The sequence below is a fragment of the Musca domestica genome, unplaced genomic scaffold (assembly GCF_030504385.1).
Source record: "Musca domestica strain aabys unplaced genomic scaffold, Musca_domestica.polishedcontigs.V.1.1 1, whole genome shotgun sequence".
NCBI classification, from domain to species: Eukaryota; Metazoa; Arthropoda; class Insecta; order Diptera; family Muscidae; genus Musca; species Musca domestica.
Window position 1 is genome coordinate 35,776,611 of NW_026712114.1, and position 8,001 is coordinate 35,784,611.

At 34.1% G+C, this 8,001-nt stretch overlaps 1 long non-coding RNA gene across 1 annotated transcript; it reads left to right on the forward strand.

Moving 5' to 3' along the window:
- Window positions 1-4,258: 4,258 nt before the first annotated feature.
- On the forward strand, window positions 4,259-4,599 carry LOC109612469 (uncharacterized). The gene is made up of 2 exons (XR_002194546.2): window positions 4,259-4,418; window positions 4,486-4,599. It is a non-coding gene; the product is annotated as an uncharacterized LOC109612469 (long non-coding RNA).
- Window positions 4,600-8,001: the final 3,402 nt, after the last annotated feature.

Below are 8,001 nucleotides of genomic sequence, written 5' to 3' on the forward strand. Positions count from 1 at the left end.
TATTTGATTTTTTTACATCATTTTTATAATTTCAACGGAGTGCAAAATGTAGTCCATAGCTTTGTAGAGCTCCAAATTTACGATAACAGTGAAAATCTTTCACTGAAATTTTAAATTTCATTGAAAACGACCATACTTTTTTCGACAATATAATTGCATTTTATAACAGTCGAAAAATGTTGAGTCTAAATAATCTTGACGAGTTCCATATACCCCCACAAAAATAATATTTCAGATATCAAAGGTGGATTGTGTAATCCAGCGGCGGGTAATTCGACAATGTCCAATTAGTTAAAATCACTATAGCACTATGCCAAAGTATGTACTTCTGTTGTAATTATACCCTACAACACTGTGTGTTGGGGGTATTATAAGTTTGATTGGGCCAAAAATTATGTAACACCTCGAAATATTGATTTCCCACATAGGAAAGTACATATGGATCTTCCTAGCTCGCCGAGCTGAGTTGAGCTAGCTAAGTATGTCCGTCCGTCCGTGTGTCCATGTTAATTTGTAATCACTCTACAGGTCGAACTTATGGCCCGATCCTCACGAAATGCATGTGGGGTTAAGGTCAGAATAGAACCCTATTTCTTTTGGAGTTGATCGCATAATGTTTAGGGGTTGAAGTGGACCAAAAACTGAAAAATTTCTTGATTTTACAGTTGCTCTACAGGTCGCAATTTTGGACCAATCGACGCGGAAGTTAGTATGAGGCTAGAGCTCACAACTGGGCAGAAGTCTTCCAATTTTGATGGTCATCGGGTAATATTTCGTTGGTGAAATAGACCATAACATTTGTGTTAAATAAAAGTCACATTTTCCTTTAAACGGCGAATATTTTAAATATAGGCGAAATCACAAATAGACGAACAGGTCAATTCTGACCGTTACGTAGACGCCGATATTAAATATATTGGATATATATAGCGAAATATGTACAATGTGTGTATACAAAGGAAGGGGATGTTAGCATGAATGCTTATATATCAAGATTGGCTGGACAGATTTCGACAAATTTTGTCAATTCAGGATGGCCCCTTGGCATAATAGAATAAAATCTAGAAAAACCACATAAAAAGATGCTAATAATGATGTTATTATAGATTTTGTAGTATTTTGTGAAATTTTGTTATTTTTTCATATTTTTTATCGCATGCGTTTTTTTTCAATCTGACTTATAATATTTTGTTATATTTTTTTCACCTTACAACACAGGTTAGGGATATTATATAGGTATTGCAAATATCGTCCGATCCTCACGAAAATTTTCCCAAGAGTAGGGTTGGGCTCAGAAGGGCTAGGCCTACTGTTTTGAAACATGTCCGCAATATATTAGGGGTTGAAATGGACCAACAACTAAAAATTTTCCTGATTTTGCAGCCGTTATAAAGGTCACAAATAGAAAACAAAGGACACGAAATCTCGCATAAAGTTAGAGTTTAGGACAGCGGGTACAATGTACCACTAATTTTTTGTGAAAAAATAACAGCATTACTTACTGCCGAAATACACAAAAGGCGAACTTCTGGCTTTTTATGCTGATTTCGTTGACGAATATAGCCAAATATCGTAGACAAGCAAATCATATAGATGAGTCTAAATTTGGAGATACAGAGGGACTTCTTGCTTTTGGAGATGATCGCAAAATATTTAGGCGTTCAAATTAACTAAAAACAGAAATGTTTTTCGATCACACAATTGGATGACCATTGGATTATATTTAGCTGTAAAATGGACTACAACAACTAACAGCCCGACGGAGTGCATAAATGTTGGGCAAATGTCCCTAGTCAAAATCCTAATTTCAAAAGAGAATTCTTCCAATATGGATTTGGACATAAGGGGGCTTCTAACATATGTAGTGTTGTAGGGTATAACATAGTCGGCCCCGCACGACTATAGCCTTTGCTTACTTTGCTTTTTTCTGTAAGATGGTTTTCTCCTCTCAAATTAGCCAAAATACACATATTTAGCCAAATCGATTGTAAATTATGGTTAAGACCCTCGAAAAAGATAGAATCAGGAGATACCTTAATATGAGCGCAACTCCGAAATACATATATGGTTTATTCTAAGATTTGTAGGGAACGTTTTTGAGAATATTTCTTCACTTGACACTTTCTGCCAAAAATAAAATTTTAATCAATTAAATTCACCAACTCGAGAAAATACCAGGAAAAAGTTGATCAAAAATTGTATTTGTCACGGTTGAATTTATTGACTATTATATTTGTAGAATATTTTGACTAGATTCGAAACTATAATGATAACAAGTAACAAAGCTGTAAGTACGGCCGGGCCGAATATCTCCACCATTTGCAACAAATTTGGAAATTAAAAAAAAATAAACAAATAAATAAATAAAAAAGTCCGGTAAAAATTCTGTTAAAATCTGTGAGCTACCGAATTTAGCCGTTATATTAGGGTCTATAGGTAGACGTGTACCTGCATAGGACGTTACAAAATTAAAATTCGAAACTTGAAAAAAATCGCTGATTTCCACAGACGGACGTCGCTAAATCCACATAGAATTTTATCCTGATCAATTTTATCCTGATCAAGCATGGCCATACTTTGGATCAAACACAATATATCTGTAAATATAGATAAAATACCGTCTAAATGTTTAGTTTAGATAACATTTCTTCAGACCAATGACTTCTTTGATAAATTTCCTTAAGGCGGAAAACGTTTCTTATGTCTGCAGTAGATAGGTCTTTTGTAAATCTTATTTAGATTTAGAGTTCGTCCCATACAAAAAAATATTGTATAAACTAAAAAACTTTACAAATCAAAGATCTTGTTCTTCTATGCTAAAAAGTAATTTAATAAAAATGGATTGGTGTTTTCAAAATTTATTTTAATTTTCTCCACAGTGTGCCACAGTAATTATATTGACAGCAAATTCAAAAAATTTTTAAGTGTTTGTTTTCTCTTTCGAGACGAGCTTAATGATCTGAAATTTGCAAAATTTTTATTTTACTAGTTTTTTACTTTCCTATAAATGGTGGTCCAGATCTGCTTACTCTCTGTGCCCACGTTTGTGGTGAGGACTTCCAGAAATGAGAGGGTAACAATTATAGTCCAAACTATTAATTTAGTTTCAAAGAAGAGGTACTTACAGAGGCGGCTTCTCCAAAGCCACACACCAAAGCAAGGACAGCAAGACCCAGGATACTATTTATTAATTTCATTGTGGTAAAAGGAAATACTTTTAAAAAATAAATTATACTTGAAGACGTAGTTGTGACTTATTTTATAGAAAAGTTAATGAAATTTTAATCTAGAGGCAATCCATAAAAATTAATTCAGTTATCCTTAATGAGATACAAATTCAAGTTTAAATGTAAATTTATGAAAGTGTTTCTGCAACAATTTAACATCAATTGGCTTATTGTTCTATTCAAAGCTTAAAATGCTAAACTTCTTAGAGATTAAATTCTGCAATAATAAAATATGGCATTTTTTTAAACACTAAATAAGAGTTGTAGCACTATAAAGTAATAAAGAATAATTAACATGTTATAAAGCTGTAAGTTCGGCCGGGCCGAACTTTGAATACCCTCCACAATTTGGTGCAAATTTGGCAATTTTCAAAAAAATAAAATCCATTAACAATTCTGTTAAAATCTTAAAACTACCGAATGTAGCCGTATATTAGGGTCTGTACGACGACGTGGACCTGCATAGGCAACTTTTGTCACAAGCTTTCAAAAAAATAAAATTCATTAACAATTCTGTCAAAATCTTAAAACTACCGAATGTAGCCGTACATTAGGGTCTGTACGACGACGTGGACCTGCATAGGCAACTTTTGTCACAAGCTATTACAATATTCAAATGCGAAACTTTAAAAAAATCTGTTTATGATGTAGCTAAAATCATCAAAATTCCGAATATAGGGAGAAACTATGGGAGTTGTAAAACGTGGACTTGCACAGACAATTTTTCGTCATAGCCTGTAGTATCCATTACGAACTTCAAATGCGAAATTTTAAACAATTCCGTTAAATAATGTCGCTAAAATCATCAGAATACCGAATATCGGAGGTGCCGTTATATGGGGCCTATACGAAGAAGTGGACCTACATGGCTTAATATACCATCCATACTATGGTGGAGGGTATAAAAATAGATTACTTCAAACAAAAATAAAATAGCTGTTGAATTTTTACCTGTCATGATCTTGAATACTGAAAAGTTATTACTAAAACTAATTTATTCAAATGAGTCTCTGGTCGTCACTGACGAATCGTATAAATATAGGAATTTTCAATGATTGAAATCATTCTGTAACATTTCGTCAACAGGTTCCCTTTGTATTTCGAACTAAATTCAAAATGAAATTCTTAACAGCTGTTATGGGTTTTGCCGTGCTCGCCCTTATGTATGGCTCTGGTGAAGCCTGTTTAGGAGTAAGTTTCCATGTGGATTTCACATTTTAATAAACAAAATTATTTATATATTTTTTATTTTTTGCAGTTCCCACGTAACCAGGGCGGTCCATCTCGCAAATAAATATTTTTGAATATGACATCTCTGTATTCTTATATTTAAACATTTTATAAAATATATACTTGCAGCAGATTGAAAGTACATTAGTTATTTTTATTCCATGCCAAAAAGTTTGCAATATTCAGATAAATGAGTCGATTTAGCTTTTTGTATCCATCCGTCCATAGTAATCCATAGTAATTTGTAATAACTCAAAGCGTCACAGTTGTAGTCCAATCCCAACAATGAAATATTAAGCTACCCTGGCTGGGATCAGAAAAAAATAAAAGATTCCCGGATTTGTTGTTGTCTTTTAGTCGTACAAATATAGAGTAATCGACGGATTTTTTCACAGAAAAAGAATGGACAAAAGCCTATCATTTCAAACAAAATTAAAAAGAATAGAGGTTAATGGTAACCGAGTTAAGTAGAAGTTGTGTGTAACCGCGAATATAATAAAAGCTGAAACTCATCTCCCAGCAAAATCAAGAATATAAAAATCGCACTTCTGAAAAAAGAGATATAGAAATATTTTAAATACAGGGTGAGATGAAAAACTGCAACCAACTTCAGGCTGCTGTCTATTTTAAGCCACTCGTCCGATAGCTGTTAAAATTATTCCAGTGACAGCTCATTAGTTAGTGAGAATTTTCCAGAAAAAAGTTATTCGTGATGGAATTCAAGCGTGATTTCTTTATATTTGGCTGGAAAACCACAAGTAGCTATCGTTAGGAACTCGTTACCGTAATACTGGTAGCGTAGCCCAACGTCAAGGAAGTGGACGGAAGAAAACAGCAACAACAGCAGAAATGGTTTGAAAAGTAAAAAAGCGACTTGATTGAAACCCGCGTCGCAGTGGTCGAAAAATTGCGCGTGAGCTGAATATATCGCCATTCGGCAAATATTGGAAAATGATCTCAGGGTAAAGTCATTGAAATTCCAAAAAGTACTAGAATTTACACCGCAACGGAAAAAAAATAGACTCAGAAGAGCTAAAGAATTGCTTCCCTTGGCCGAAAGTGGTGAACTGCCGAATTTGATTTTCTCAGATGAGAAAACATTCGTTGTCCAGCAGTTTGTAAACAAACAAAATGATCGTGTTTGGCCATGGTACTGGCCATGGTACTGGTGTGGGCCGCCATAACAGGCGATGATCGCTCTCCGCTCGTATTAATAAATGCCGAATATTAGGACGAAAATATTCTAGAGGCTGTATTAAAGCCTTGGGCACGCAAACATTTTGGTCAACAGAATTCAGCATTATCGCACTCAGCACGCGCCACCCAAGAATGGTTACAAAGCGAGCTTCCTCGCTTCATTTTCAGCGCACAATGGGGCACCAAAATCTCCGGATACCAATCCGTTGGACTATTGTCTCTGGGGTATTTTGGAATGTAAAGTGGCAATAAAAATAAATAAAAACCAGTAAAGAAAGTCTTAAAGTCGGGCGGGGCCGATTTTATGATACCCTACACCACTTCGCTAATTTAGTTGAGCTCCACATAACAAGTAAAAGTTTTTATGGGAGAATTCAATCATACACCCTATGATTATAATTATAATTTAAAATTTAAAGGACTAAATACGCCGAAGCATTTCTATCTTTTAAATTCGGACTTGTATTGCCCATTTGGTGCAAAATTAATTTGAAATCAGATAAAGATATATATGGCAGCTATATCCAAATATGAACCGATCTCGATAAAATTTGCCAAAGATATTTCAGAACTGTATTTGATATATTTCCCTGAAGATCGTTGTTACGGAGTGCATATTAAGGCTGTGGGTAACAAATACAATAAATCGGATGAACAATATATATGGGAGCTATAACTATATCAGAACCGATCTTCAAAAATTTTGCATACTACCTTCTAGACTCAATTCGGTCGTATGTGCCAAATTCCATCCCATTTGGGCAAATATTAGACGTTTGGTGCACAATAAAAGGTAAACCGGACGAAGTTATATATGGGAGCTACATCCAAATCTGAACCGATCTCGATAAAATTTAGCAAAGGTATTTCTGAGCTGCATTTGATATATTTCCCCAAATATATTTGAACCGATTTCCATCAAATTTGGCATGCTTACTTTTAGGCCTAATTTGGTTGCATGTGCAAAATTCCATACTATTCGGGCTGATATTACACGTTTGGTGCACAATAAAAGGCAAATCGGACGAAGATATATATGGGAGCTATATCTAAATTTTTACCGATTATCTCCAATTTCAATAGGGTTCGTCCTTGGGCCAAATTAAAGTTGTTTGGAAAATTTCATCTCAATCGGATAATAAATGCGACCTGCATTTTGTTCACAAAAATACATGGACAGACGGACGGACGACGGACGGACGGACGGACAGACGGACTGACATGCATAAATCAACTCAGAATTTGATTCTATGCAGATCATCAAAAGGAACTATGGGTCTATCTCGTTTCCTTTTGCCTGTTACAAACAAATGCACAAAGACATAATACCCTGACCACCTTGTGGTGTAGGGTATAAAAGTACCAAAGTCGATCACCTCAAGCAAACGCTTCACCGGAAATGTATCAAAATACCGCAGAGCAACATTCGGGCAGCTTGTGATGGTTTCATTGACCGTTTGAAGACAATAATTCGTGCCAAAGGTGGGCAAATCTCAACTTAATCTAAAATTTGATGCTATTTTGCTTTCATTCAATAAAGTTGTATAGATAAACATTTTAAATTATTTATAATCTATCGTTTTTGCTACATAATGCCATCTTGAGAATGTTGACTTTTTGCACGTGCATTGATAAACACGGATAATTTCTCCAAAATACTTCAAATCGACCAGTACCGTATGTAGAAAATACGTTAAAGCGTGGACATATATATCCTATTTGCATCAAGAATCCTGTAGACAAAAACCAATTGCTTTAACTTATTCAGAGGCTAGGAAAGTAACTCCTAGATATTTAAGCATATATGTAATTCATAAGTTAATTTTTTTTACAGGTATAATTGTAAATATTATTTGTCCCCGAACTCAAAAAGAACAAAACATATTGCTTAATGAATTTGTTGGCAAAATATTCCAAAGAAAAAATGTTTTTCTCTATTCTCAAACATTTATGTAAGTAATCGTTTATTTTCCCTAATAACTCTATAACCATGTCTGTGAATTAATTTAAGAAATTCAAGTGCATGTAATCTCGTAATAATGAATATATGAACTGGTACTTACTACATTTTAATAACAACCATTTAGTTTCTCATTATCACCTGTAAAAATGAACTTTTGGTTAAAAATTACGGTACTTACCACAGCTCTAATATGCCAAATTCCTTATGATAGGATGTATAGGAGTAAGTATTCCTATTTATATAATAGTATAAATTTAATTTAAATTTATCTCGTTTATAGTTCCCAGTTAATCGAGGTTACGGGAATAAGTCCCAGCAGAACGCAATAAATAATTGGTCGAGGAGAAGAAAATTTTTTTCATTTGACATTTTTATAATTTGATT